Below are 14491 nucleotides of genomic sequence, written 5' to 3' on the forward strand. Positions count from 1 at the left end.
GATATAGTCCGAGGCCCAAATGTAGCCTGCAGCAAGCTGGATCTATATTTTTTGGCAGCATCCCTGGATTCTGCACACTCTGGTGCAGCAAACTGGAAACCTTGCAGCAGCTTTTTAAAATTAAAAATAATAATTGAATTAAATAGGGAAAAGAATAAGCCAAGACAGGAGTCATCAGGACCAGATGATATCCACCCAAGAGTTCTGAAGGAACTGAAATGTGAAATAACTGGGATGTAACCTATCATTTAAATCAGTTTCTGTACCAGATGACTGGAGGATAGCTAATAGGATGCCAATTTTTAAAAAAGGCTCCAAAGGTGATCCTAGCAATTACAGGTCAGTAAGCCTAACTTCAGTACCAGGCAAATTGGTTTAAACTAAAGAAAATAACAGAATTATCAGACACAGATGAACATAATTTGTTGGGGAAGAGTCAACTTGGTTTTTGTAAAAGGGATATCATGCCTCACCAATCTACTGGAATTTGAGGGGGGGGGGGGTCAACAAGCACGTGGACAAGAGTGATCCAGTGGATATAATATACTTAAATTTTCAGAAAGCTTTTGACAAGGTCCCTCACCAAAGGCTCTTAAGCAAAGTAAGCCGTCATGAGATAAGAGCGAAGGTCCTCTCCTGGATCAGTGACTGGTAAAAAGATAGGAAACAAAAAGTAGGAATAAATGGTCAGTTTTGAGAATGGAGAGAAGTAAATAGTGGGATCCCTAGGGATCTGTACTGGGATGAGTACTGTTCAACCTATTCATAAAGGATCTGGAAAAAGGGCAAACAGTGAGGTGGCAAAATTTGCAGCTGATACAAGATTACTCAAGATTGTAGTCTGCTTTGGACCTAACTCAGAGTTACAAAGGGATCTCACAAAACTGGGTGACTAGGCAACAAAATGGCAGATAAATTCAATGTTGATAAATGCAAAATAATGCACATTGGAAAACAATCCCAACTATACATATAAAATGAGGGGGTCTAAATTAGCTGTTACCACGCAAGAAAGATCTTGGAGTCATTGTGGATAGTTCTCTGAAAATATCCACTCAATGTGCAGTGGCATTCAAAAAAGCTAATGATATTGGGAATCATTAGGAAAGGGATAGATAATAAAGCAGAAAATATCATATTGCCTATTTATAAATCCATGGTACGCCCACATCTTGAATACTGCATACAGATCTGGTCATCACATCTCAAAAAAGATATATTGGAATTGGAAAGGGTGCAGAAAATGGCAACAAAAATTATGGGTATGGAAAAGCTTCCATCTGAGGAGAGAGTACAGAGATGACTAAGGGGGGATATGACAGAAGTCTATAAAATCATGATTGTTATGGAGAAAGTAAATAAGGAACTGTTATTTACTCCTCAAACACAAAAACTATGGGTTACCTAATGAAATTAATAGGCAGTAGATTTAAAATGAACAAAAGGAAGTATTTCCACACACCATACACAGTCAGGATGTTGTGAAGGCCAAGACTATAATGGGGTTCAAAAGAGAACCAGATGAGTTCATGGAGGATAGGTTCATCAGTGGCTATTAGCCAGGACAGGCAGGGATTGCTATTTGCCAGAGGCTGGGAATTGACGATGGGCTGGATCACTCGATGATTACCTGTTCTGTTCATTTCCCCTGAAGCATCTGGCATTGGCTACTGTCGAAAGATAGGATACTGGGCTAGATGGACCATTGGTCTGACCCAGTATAGCTATTCCTGTGTTCTTATGTTCTCTGTTTAATGTTAAATTAAAGTTGTTTTACAGTGTGCCTGCATTTTGAGTTTTTGATGGGTCAGATATTTTTTTATCAACAGTACGTAACTATTGTAGAATTTGATGGGGGGAGGGGTTTGACAGCTAGGTTGGAGACAAAAAGGGCTTTTGGTATCTGAAGGTGTTGGAAGCAATGTGGGATTGTAAATAAGCATGCGTGCAGTATATCTGTTTAAAAATTACCAAAGAGTCCATAGGAAAGCACTCCATGATAATACTTGAGCGAAGCATTTAAACCTAGATGAATGAAGCATGAAAGAGGAACAAGAAACCTTTGCAGCTTCTTAGGCCACCACATAAAAGATACTCAAAAGGGGCTCAGTCTAGAGCTACTCTTGGATCTCTGATACAGCAGAAGCATTTCAGAAAACATTGTCAGAACTGAAAGTATTACATATAAAATTGGATTATTCTTAGACTGTTAAATACTGTGAAAATATATAATATTTTTATAGGCAATGCTGACATAGCTTGGCTTTCTATTCTGAGACCATGTTTGCAATAGCTTATAACTTTACCAAGCTTTAACTGTTCACACTGAAAGTTTCCATGCTCTCCTTCAGCCTGAATTCTTTTGGAAAACTTCAAGATAATTGGTTCAGATGTTTATCACAGTGAGGTTAGAGGAAAATATGTGGTTTTGCCCATGTTAAAAAAAAAAAAAATTCTTTAAACAGCTTTGTTGACAAGCTCCAGTGCCTCAATGATTTGAAGCAGGAACTTGAAATTTGGCAGGAATGTCACCCTGGAATTGGATGGGACTCTTGCTGTTCCAGCAAAAATCCACCCACATTTGGCCAACTTATGAGCCTCTGTATATCTCAGCTTGCACTTGCTTAGTGCAGACTTGTTAAGAGTTTGGCAGCTAAATTTCCCTGAAGATTCCATCTGCACTGGGCATGTTCCAGCTGAGGACAGCATGGGCTGAGCAAAACTATCTCTGCAATTGTTCCTTCCAGTGGCCAGGCATTGCTGTGATGTGGCATCAGGCTCAGTGCTGCTCCCCCCCCCTCTCTCATGTTGGTTCCTAGGTATCTAGAAGGAGTAAGTAGTGTGAAATGTTTAGGGGTGAGGGCCATACCTGAGGGATGCAAGATGGGTTCCTGGACCAAGGAGTTTGGATTGTGGAGGATTAGGATGAGGAGCTGATGGGCAAAAGATGAGAAAGAGGATAGGAAAGAGGGGCAAGGGTTAGAAAGGCTGTAACCACTAGAACACACTCCCCTCAGAGCTTGCATTAGAACTCAAGATTCTGGCGTGTCAACATTCTCCTGCTGTCAGCACAGTATGAAAACTACTGGCAAAGTATGTACCTCATCTCCCTTTAGTAGCAAGGACAACAGCCTACTACTGCTATCAGTTACTCTGTTCAAGTTTCAGAGAGTTTCTAACCCTGCAGGTGACCCAAAGATTTTAAGGCAAGAAGGAAGTGTTACGCTCATCTAATTGGACCTGCGTAACACAGGCCATAGAATTTAATTATGTGGGGGTCAGTATAGTTACACATCACAGAATTTCTGCTTTCAATTTGCTTTATAAGAAAAAGCAGTGAAATTATGTATAAATACCTTGCATTAAAAGACTGTTAGGGTCTCAAAGTCAGGCACTCAAAAGTTAGGAATGCCAGAATAAAGGTTGCAATGTTATTTTCCTCACTTGTGCACACATATGATTAGTCTTTAATTACATGATCACATACTTTTCCCCCCAAAGAGCCCCACCCTTGTTCAATGCACCAGATGCAGTGATCTGAATTAATTAACGTTGTGTAGTTATACTGCTGCCTGTGGAACTTCTGCATCATTCGTTGCAAAAGTTGGAAGGTTTATAGTAAAGGAGGCATGAGATTAACAGAAGAGAAAAGATGGTCTCATGGTTCAAGCAGATGAACGTCACGGTGGAGAAACTGATTTTATCCCCATCTCGTCCAAAGAAATTCTACTTGATGCTAAGCAAGTCACCTAAACCAGACTTTTCACAGTTGACCCCTAGCTTGTTCCTCATTTTTCATGTGCCTAAACTGAGATTGCAGGTCTGAGTTGCAGTGCTGCTGAGTAGTCACAGTGTAACTGAAGTCAGTGGGAGCTGAGCTTTCAACAGATAAACCGCTGTGCAGTGCAAAGATCTCTGAAAAAACTCAGGACTTTGGCGCTCAGATTAGGCCACCAAAAAGTTAATGTACAGTTTTGACCTTTAGTCTCTGTGCCTCAGCTATGTATATGTAAAACAGGGATAATCTTCTCATCTCACAGGAGTGTTGATTGTGAAAATAAAATGTTTGTGAAGCCCTCAGATAGCAATGATGAGCACTAGAGAAGCCTGAGAGGAAAACACCAATTCTGTCTTCAGACCAGGATTTGAATGATGAGTAATGAATAAATCATAGGGCTACACTTTGGTGACAATAAAATATTGCATAGCTGCTCATTGAGCACCATCCAGTCTGCACTGAATGAGGCAAGGGGCCTGTGAAAAAAAAATAGTATGTGATCATGTTATTAAAGACTCTATCATGCATATGCACAATGGGGCTGAATTAAAAATTCACAGCAAGCCTTAATTAGGGCATTTCTTGACTTTGACTTTGCAACCTTAATGGTCTTTTAATGTTGATATTGTATGTAACACAATATAGTAGGGTAAATAATATACAGATAGAAACTTGATGCAAGATATCTAATAGATAGATAGATAAATTACTACATCAATATATTAAAATATTTAATAAAAAAATCAAGACGATATAAAATACATCAGGCATATTTGTTTTAACTATACTTGACTCCCATAGTAGTTAATGACAACACTCATGTGAATCATTTATTTTCAGTATATACCATATTTAGGTATGTAAAGCACGAAGGATTCTTTCTCCAAGAATCAGGCAGCACAGACAATATGGAATAGGTTTATTCACGATACTGGGAATCTGATAAATCAGCTTCAACTTCATGGTGTTACAGTGGTCAATTATTTACACTTTCTTATCAGTTACATAGTGTTTTAAATTTTTTATCTATTCACTTACAGACATTGTTCCATCTGGAGAGAACAACAGTGATAATGGTCATTACGTACATGCCGAAACACTTTAATCACTCTACTTACATCAAGGATGCTAGGGCTACACTCGGGGTTAGGGGTATGGTGGAGGAAGAAGGTGGGGAGGGGGGTCCTTACAGATAGGTGGCAGGTGAGACTAATTCTAAAAGCAAATGTGCTATTCTCATTGGAATTAGAATCACTAAGAGGACATCTGGCTTCCTGAGCCATCGGATGCTTACACCAGCCATTGTCCTTGAGGATCAGGAATGCTCATTAGCCATTTAAAATTAGTTTCGACCTACAACTTGTTAGCTGAAAACAACCTCAAGCCTTATCGGTATAATGAAAAAGTTTGAGTATGAAAAGTCTGATAGACTTTCCTACAACATCCAGGGACCTTTTGAGGTCTGTGAGAGATGGCTGCAGTGTTGGGGATGGCTATTGGCATGAGGGAAATGTGTGGTTGGGCACTTGAGGGCTGCTTTATTTTATAGTTCCAATAAGCTGATTTTTGGGTGCATGTATCACCCTGGTTAGGGATGAGTCCCATCAATATCTCTTTTCAGCCAGGTCATGTTACATTTCTTCACTTACATATCAAATGCTGTGATGGGTAAGTGGAGTGATACTTTTGCAGTATCACTTCAGCAATACTGCAAAAGTAACATTTTAAAGCACTTTAAAGTGTTTTGCCACTTGTACCCATTTTCTAAGCACTGTACAAAATCTTGTTTCTATGTGAAGTGAATGGCAAATTTTCTGTTTCCTCTTGGAAGAAGATCAAGCCACAGTTATCTACCTTATATCACCATGTCAATCATCTTCCTTTCCTAGTTGGTAACAGTCTTAATTGCAGTATTAAGTAGCTCCCCCCACAACCCAAAAACAGGTCTCTTCTCTAACTGTATTGAGAAATAATCTAGTTCTGCCATTCTTAGGGAATGTAAACTTACTGTTTGAAATAAGATTCTAAGGAAATATTTTCTCATTGTTTTTTAATTTTAAGTGTCATTTTCCAAGAATGTGTCCTGATTAAGGAACTGTTCAAAGACAGATAAAAGTAGGAACAACTCCTTCTTCAATTTTTTTTTAAAAAAACGTGCACAGTTGACAGTCAAAACCTTTTCTTTACAAAATTGATCTGCATGGGGGGGCGGGAGGGGAAGAAGATGGTCTGTGAGTAATAGGGACCACATGTGGGTGTATGGTTGTATAAATTGACTGGCAAGAGTCAGAATAGCTACATTGGTCACAGTGCGTGATGGTTTCCCTCATGGAGTTTGCCCCAATCATTCTGTTTGAAGGGAGACAGCAGGCATGGTACCCTCATCCATCTCAAGAACCACTAGTGATTTAGTTACTGGTTCCTACAACATGGCCTGGGCCATCTGCATGGGGGTCCTATGGGTATGTCTACATTGCAGCTGGGAGCTTGAGAACCCAAATCAATTCATCCCTACTGCTATTTTTAGCATGCTTGCTCAAACCTTGCTAGTGTGAGTGTCTACCTGGACTGGGAGGCTCATTCCCAGCTGCAGTGTAGACGTATACTATGACCATACACCTGCTGCAGGAGCCTCTAGCTGCCTGGCAGTGCTGCTGCCATAGATTATGCTTTTGGGGATCCCTCAGCCCACCACTTCCCTGGATACTTCCACTGTACAGAGGGGCTCCCCAGGAAAGTTGTGTTAATGTGTCCATCGTAACCCTGCACGTAAGCATCCTGTCTCAGGCTGCCCTATCCCCATGCATGCATTTCTACCCCCTGGAGGGCTCTCTCTTCAGGGACCAGACAAAGGGAAGGCTGGTGTTGTAGAGGCAACCACCTAGACAAGATATCCATTCATAAAGTGTCTCTCGGAAACAATCTGGCTAATGATGTGATGTCACTTGACTACTCCAACAGTCTGGTCACTGGGAAGATATTTAATAGATTCGAGAAAAAAAAATATACCAAGAAGTTTTCTTGTCTTCATCTATAACTTTTCTTTCACCCCACTTTATATGTTGTAAATGCCTGTTTTTTGTTTTTAAAAGGTGCATTAGGATGGGTCATAGTAGCTATGTGTTGCACTTGAACTTTAATATTTACGCTTATGCAAAATAATATTAGATGTCTAAAATGCGATCATAAATGAACCCAACATATTCAGTCTCTCACTTCGTCTTGGCCACCAAGCTACATTTATTACAGACTGAAAAAACTACCAGACCATTACTTAATCAAAGGGATCAGATTCCTTTTTACTATTTCAATTCCTGCTAATTTGTGGCAATTGTTGTCCATGGTTAATAGATATCACAATATAAAAAACTATTATAAAAAGTACTAGGGTTTTTTGCTTGTATTACTTGTCTTTTGGGCTCAAGCATCCTGTTGGATGGCTGTAGAAGTAGCAGTACTAAGGGAGAATGAAGGAGATATATAATGCTATGTATCATTTCCACGCTGCAGCCATGTGTCTGTAGGTAGTTAAAATACAGAAGGTGGGGGTTTTTTTGGATGAGTAAGACTTCCTGGAATATTTCCAAGAGACTGGAGAAAGAATGCCCATCCTTGGTTAACTACATTGTATGATAGTTTAACATTAGATGATAAGATTAAAGAGTCTATTTCTCCTATTTGGTTGCTTTTAGTTTTGTTAAATGCTCAGTCCTTTCACCTCTTGCTCTTGAACTAACCTTACGATAAAGGCATAAGCAAATATGTTGTGCAAGTAGTTTAAACTGTTCCATCGGTTACACATACGTGAGTTGTTTGCCAAAAATGTGGCTAGCTAAATGCTTACATTTAGATAAGCAATCTGTCATTGGACTTTTGAAGTGAATTTTGGGTGGCTTGAGCATGAGACTGAAGAAGTGGGTGAAATGGTACAAATTAAACTCGTGGTAGAAATGAGGCTTATTCTTTGCCTTGCCACAGTTCATTTGCTTGCAGTTATCATCCCAGTCTTAACTGTCTTCAAAAGAATGCTTTATCTTTCCAGGTAGACACAAGCAACTAAAATACTCTGCTCTTTTCTCATGTTGATTATATAGTGAGGGAAATGTGTAACTTTCCATGGCTAGCTAATTAGCTCCCCTAAGCACACATACACAGTGATGGAAGAGCAGATGCCATTGATTAAGAAGAGATTACTCACACTGTGTTGAAACCAACCACACCTAACAAGCACATTTGCACAGAATGGTGAGGAGTACATATCTCATGCTAATGAGGAAGGGGTTAATTGCCCACTGAGGCAATCAAGCAGTGGGCCTGCCATACCCCAGAAAAACTTCTTTGCCTGCCATCTGGAAAAAAAATTCCCAGCTAGGGCTCATTAGGGCAGGAATATAGCAAGAGGGGGTTCTAGAAGTAGGAGAAAGTGTTCTTTCTCCTCTCTAAGCTACCGTAGCAACAGGCTAGCAGTTCCCTGATCAAGGGCAGATGATGAGGAAGCAGACTATTGTACACAGGAGGCCTGGAATCCTTACTAGTCAGTTAAATCTGTTTATTTCTCTAAAAACGAGAGTCCTGTAGCACCTTAAAGACTAACAAATTTCTGCAGGCATAAGCTTTCGTGGGCTGCAACCCACTTCGTCAAATGCATGAAATGGAAATCACAGATAAGATATATACATCCAAGGAGAAGAAACAACAATGGGGAGGACAAGTGCTAACAAAGTCAATTCCGTTAGAGCAGATGAGGCCTATTCACAACCGTTGATTAGAAGGTGAGAATGTATGAACAGTGACAATTACTTTTTGTAATGAGATAACCATTCCAAGACCCTATTCAGACCCAGTCTGATTATGTCAAGTTTGCATATGAGTTCCAGCTCTGCAGTTTCTTGCTGAAGTCTGTTTTTGAAATTTTTTTGTTGAAGTATGGTAACTTTCAAGTCAGCTACAGAGTGTTCTGGGAGATTGAAGTCCTCTTCTACTGGCTTATGGATGTTATTTTTTATGTCTGATTTGTGTCCATTTATTTTTTTGCATAGTGAGAGTCCGGTTTGGCCAATGTACGTGGCAGAGGGGCATTGCTGGCACATGATGGCATATATTACATTAGTAGATGTGCAGGTGAATGAGCTCTTAATGGTGTGGCTGATGTGGTTAGGACCTGTGATGGTGTCACTAGAGTCAATGTGCAGGCAGAGTTGGCAATGGGGTTTGTTGCAGGGATAGGTTCCTGGGTTAGTGTCCTTGTTGTATGGTGTACGGTTGCTTGTGAGTATTTGCTTTAGGTTGGGGGACTGTCTGTAAGCAAGGATAGGCCTGCCTCCCATGGCTTGAGTGAATGAGGGATCTTCTAGGATAGGTTGTAGATCCTTGATGTGTTGGAGAGATTTTAGCTGGGGGCTGTAGGTGATAGCCAGTGGTGTTCTGTTGTTTTCTTTGTTGGGTCTGTCCTGTAGTAGGTGACTCCTGGGTACCCATCTGACTCTATCAATTTGTTTCTTCACTTCCCCAAGTGGATACTGTAGTTTTAAGAATGTTTTATGGAGATCCTGTAGGTGTTTGTCTCTGTCTGAGGGATCGGAGCAAATCTAGTTGTATCTCAAGGCTTGGCTGTAGACAATGGATCGTGTAATGTGTCCAGGGTAGAAGCTGGAGGCATGAAGGTATGTATTACGATCAGTTGGTTTTCGGTATAGGGTGGTCTTAATGTGACCATCCTTTATTTGTGTTGTAGTCCAGGAAGTGGAATTCTTGTGTGGACTGGTCCAGGCTGAGGTTGATGGTGGGGTGGAAATTATTGAAATCCCGGTGGAATTCTTTGAGGGACTCTTTCCCCTGGGTCCAGATGATGAAAATGTCATCAATGTAGCGTAGGTAAAGAAGAGGTGCTTGGGGATGAGTGTTGAGGAAGCGTTGTTCTAGGTCAGCCATAAAAATGTTGGCATACTGTGGGGCCATAGCTGTGCCACTGATTTGAAGGTATAGATTGTCTCCAAATCTGAAGTAGTTGTGGGTCAGGACAAAGTCCAGCTACCAGGTGTGCCATATCATCATCAGGGAAAATGTTCCTGATGGCTTGTAGTCCATCTTTGTGTGGAATGTTGGTGTAGAGAGCTTCTACATCCATAGTGGCTAGGATGGTGTTTTCTGGGAGATCACCAATGGATTGTAGTTTTCTCAGGAAGTCAGTGGTATCACAAAGATAGCTAGGAGTGCTGTTATTCTTTACTCTTGTACTGAAGCAAGTTGGCTTTTGTTTAGCAGTTGCCTCTGCCTTCAGAAGAGGCTTAGGAAAGCCCTTTGTCTTCATTCTCACTAAAAAGGCTCCTGACTTAAGAAGCTCCCTACAGATAGGCCATATTTTTGCCAGGGCACATTGCTGCAGTCCCTGCTCACCCTCATGCAGGTGTGCATCTCATTAAAATTTGACTCATGTTGTTAATAAATACTTGTTTGTCTGGTGGGTTTTTTAAACACATACTTTGAGCATCTTTTACAACTATTGGTGGTATTTTCTGTCGCCCATGTGGCAGCCCAAATCCCATCTCCAATTAAAGCTGTACCCGCAATACACACTGGCTGTGATGGCAAATAAACAGGCATTTTACACTTCAGTGTAGTTACTCACTAGCTTGAGTGGACAATTTGCTGCACTCTTATCTCTCACAGTTCCACACATTTGCCCCCAATTAAACATTTTTTAAAAACACCCCAGTGAAGTAATACACAAAAAGTATTATGAAGCAGTTAGTGTTGCTACACAGAACATACCTGCCACAAATCCACAAAAGCAAGGAAAAGAGAATTTAAACTACCTACCGATACACCATTTATTCCTTCACCCCGACAGGCATGCTCTTTACCGTTATCACAGCAACGCACACTACAACTGCAGTGCACACACTACAACATTATCTCCGTCCTCTTTCTAAGGAGGTCATCCTTCTGCATGCAACACTTTACCAAATTACCATCTCCCAACATAACCAGCTACTACACTGTACGTGGACAGTTACTAGGGGGAAGATGGGGGACAGAATAATCTGAAAATAAAGCTGTCCTCCTTCTGGCTCCTGTGTCATTAATAACTGTGACCCAACAGAAAGCTAGTTATGAGCAATTGAGGTAAACACATCAAGCTAAAGATTTTTTCAATTGGTACTTAATTAAAAATTCTGCTGAAGGTGTATGAGTCAGAAAAATCCAGCCTATCCCACATACTGTAGTTTTATGTTAAAAGGAGAAAAAAAGTCACAACACATGTTTTGTCACTAAGCAGATATGATGTGGAAGAAATACAAGATGCAGATCTGCTGAATAAAATTGTACAATTTTTACACTTTTCTGATTCTCTCTACACTTCATTAGGCTACATTTTTATATCTGAATAAAATTGAAGAGATTTTTCAGGTTTGCTCTCATTCCCCCCCCCCCTCAATTTTAATGTGAATATTAATAGGTGAGGTGCTGTTTCATTGCCTCGTAGATGCATATGCATGTCCTTTTGGACTCCCTCATTATACATTTTTAATTATTCTTCAGGCTTAGTCAAATCTCAGTGGATACTTGTAACTGACAGCAGTTTATATTTTAACTGAAACTAGCCTGCAACAACAACAAGGAGATAACAGAGTTGCTAAACCTTTTGCCTATCTCACAGTTCTAGTAAGTTACTCCACCTACCTCTCACCTGCAGAATGACATTTCCAGTGAATTAATAAGATGTTATTAACATACATACAGTGTCCAACTTACCATAGAGTCATGCTGTGCATACACTAGAATGAAGAGCTGTAGACCAGAGGTGCCCAATCTACAACCTGTACATACTCAGCCCACCAGAGCATTTCCTAAGCCTGTGGCCTGCTTCAACCCAATATTCTAATGGCCAATTCATTCGTGTTTTGCTATCATGTTTACATCGTTTTAGTTTACAGAGGTATGTAAATAGACAATGTATATGGAAACAACATACAAAACAAGCTGAACTTAAAATATAAATCAATACAGATAAAATATGTAAGTAAATAAGATTTAAAGTTTTTTGGCCCACACAATGTTGTACTTAAGTTTATGTAACACTCCTGTGTGATAAGGTCGGGTACCTCTACTGCAGGCCAAAGGCACGTGATCATTCCACCCACTCTCAGGCAAAGCTGGGCTTTATGTCAAACACCATGGTATGCTGATATATGCACGGGACTGCGAGCAAATAGAGGTGATTCTTCAAATATTTTCCATATTTTGTATTATTTTAAATGCCAAAGTTTAGCTCGAACTACTAGGTTTAGCTCTAACTACTGGGATCAGTACCGCCCAAATTGTCATTCATGTGATCAATAAATTGCATCTCTATGACCACACCTGGAAGTGTTTCCTAGATCTGAATCAAGCATAATGGGAGATTCTGATTTTATCAGTTTCCACAAAAATCACATTTGACATGGACTAGGTAGCTAAGAGGTTTGCTAATGGAAGAAAGAACCTATTACTTCTAGGTCACTGGTTTGAATCTATTCTGGATCACCGATATCCAAAAAGTGTGTCTCTGTTATGACTGTTTTGAGTTTCGTGGTCCCAGTCCAGTTTCTACAGGGCAAGTACTCACCACAGCTACAAAGAACTGAATGGGTCTGGAGAGGAACCAATCCTTAAAGTTTATTTAGGGCAATGTAGAGGCACATTATCATGGAGAAGCTTGCACTGCAGATACACTATAGTAGTGGCTAAATAAGACCATTTGTGGGTGTTAAATTCAACAGGTTTGAAGGTTTGGATTCATTTGGAAAGTGAACTTTTCCTGACGTCTTACCTTTTGCAATCAGGAAATCTTGCTTTGGGGCATTTGCGCTTCACAGAGTGGGAGGTTTCATCTGGTGCAATATTCTCAGAGGAATTCCACTTTTTCAATTTTCTTCCTCAACTCACTGCTCTGAAGACACTTCTTAGTCAAGTATTTTCCCAGGTCATCTGTTTTTAATTCCAAAAATAAATATACGATTAAAAGATGTATTAGTATCAAAGTGATAAAGATTTAATGATTAGAACAGTCATGCACATTATTATAGCAGCAAAGAATATTATCAAAATAGCTCCAAATCCAAAACTTGGAAGGTTGGGTTTCTGCCTAGAAAAGCATGTAGTTTTTAAATTCTTGCCTGCTTGTTCTTCAAAACCTTTGTCTATTTACCTTGCTAGCCTTGCTTACACTAAGAAATTAACCTACTACAGAAAACAGAAGTGAGCAATAGGCCGGTTATAGGGTGGCCTCTTCCAGGGCACCCCTTCCTGCCCAGAGGTGACTCTGCAGACCCCCTACCATCAATCCCCACACACTTCATAGCTCCTAACTAAACTTCACACAGGTCAGTCTTGCAGGCCATTCCAAAAGGATTTCAAACAACAAATCCAAATGCAAATCAGAACTTGAGGCAATTACCCTGCAGGCCTCAGTCTCTGACTTGGGGTATTTCATCCAAGGCTACTCCAGGCCTCCTGTCGCTAGTTCCTTCCTTTCTCTACAGTTCATGCAATTTTCTAGTCCCCTCACTGCTGCATCCTGCTATTCTTTATAGAGAATCAGCTGATCTCTGCTCAGGTGTGCCTCCTTAATAACTAGGGTTGGCTGGGCCCAGGCCTCTGGCCCTTAAATAGGCAAGCCACCCTGCTACAGCAATGAAGACGTGAAATTAGCAAGCCCTTTGGTAAGATTGAAAATGGACCACCAATGACCCATTATCCACAATGACTGCAAAACCTGGCTCTGCCTCTGGCCACATACAGCAGTTATACTCCCCTCAATATTCCTACTTGATATCCCCATTTATGCATTGAAGTATTATGTGCACCCTCTTAGCCATAGCAACGTACTGGGATCTCATATTTAGTTGGTTATCCACCATGACCCATAAGTCCTTTTCATAGTCACTCTTTTCCAGGCTAAAGCCTGCCATCCTGCCTGCATTGTTTGTTCTTAGATGTCTGACCTTGGAATTGGCAGAATTAAATCACATGTTGTTTGACTGCACTCAGCTTACCAAATGATTTATGAATGAATCATGAATATGGCTTCCCTCCTTCAGGTCAGTTCCCCTTTCGGGGTGACAGAGCGGCAAATATAGCTGCCTCCTCTATAAACAAGCTTTCCTGGAAAAACCTCCAGGAGGATTCCCCACTCCAAGGACCTAACAGCCTTGCCCAGCCCCACATTAGAGATCTATCATCCCCAACAGCACCAGGTGCTGAAACTCATGATGTGGGGTTCCATCTTCCTTCCCCTCAGTTGGGCTTGCACCCCCCCATCTCAAGTGAATCCTTCTGGGTTTCAGTCTGAAAGGCACCTGAGGATGCAGGGGGAGTTGCTGTGGGCCTGCTGGAGGGGAGGGGGGTTTCCCTGACATGAGACTGAGGAATTGGAGGCATGTAATATATGGGTGGAACAATGGAGGGATAATCCAGTAGGACTGGAGTCTGGATGAAGAATGGGGGTGGAGGGCCAGGACCTGGGGAGGAGACCAGGGCACAGATGTGGGGTTCAGGATGTAGTGGGGCAAAATGGAGTTGGAGGAACTAGGATATGGGGACAGATGAGTGTGGGAGGGCTAGGAAAAGGGGTAGCTCATGAGGTAGATGGGGTGGGGGGATCGGACATGAGCAGGACACTAGAGGAGGATGCTATTGGCATTGGGGGGCAGAACTCCAGGGGCAGATAGG

General features: G+C 41.0%; 1 long non-coding RNA gene across 1 annotated transcript in view; it reads right to left on the reverse strand.

Annotated features, from left to right (window-relative positions):
• The window catches only part of LOC137151259 (uncharacterized), a 15783-nt gene extending 2460 nt beyond the window's left edge, over positions 1–13323 (reverse strand). The window contains exons 1-2 of the long non-coding RNA XR_010919222.1: positions 13218–13323; positions 12591–12748 (exon numbers count right to left, since the gene is read on the reverse strand). This is a non-coding gene — a long non-coding RNA (uncharacterized lncRNA). The remainder of the gene's footprint in view (positions 1–12590; positions 12749–13217) is intronic.
• Between the last annotated feature and the right edge of the window lie 1168 nt (positions 13324–14491).

Source organism: Emydura macquarii, unplaced genomic scaffold (genome assembly GCF_026122565.2).
Source record: "Emydura macquarii macquarii isolate MOO-44397 ecotype Brisbane River unplaced genomic scaffold, CSIRO-AGI_Emac_v2 contig_1045, whole genome shotgun sequence".
Taxonomy (NCBI): domain Eukaryota; kingdom Metazoa; phylum Chordata; order Testudines; family Chelidae; genus Emydura; species Emydura macquarii.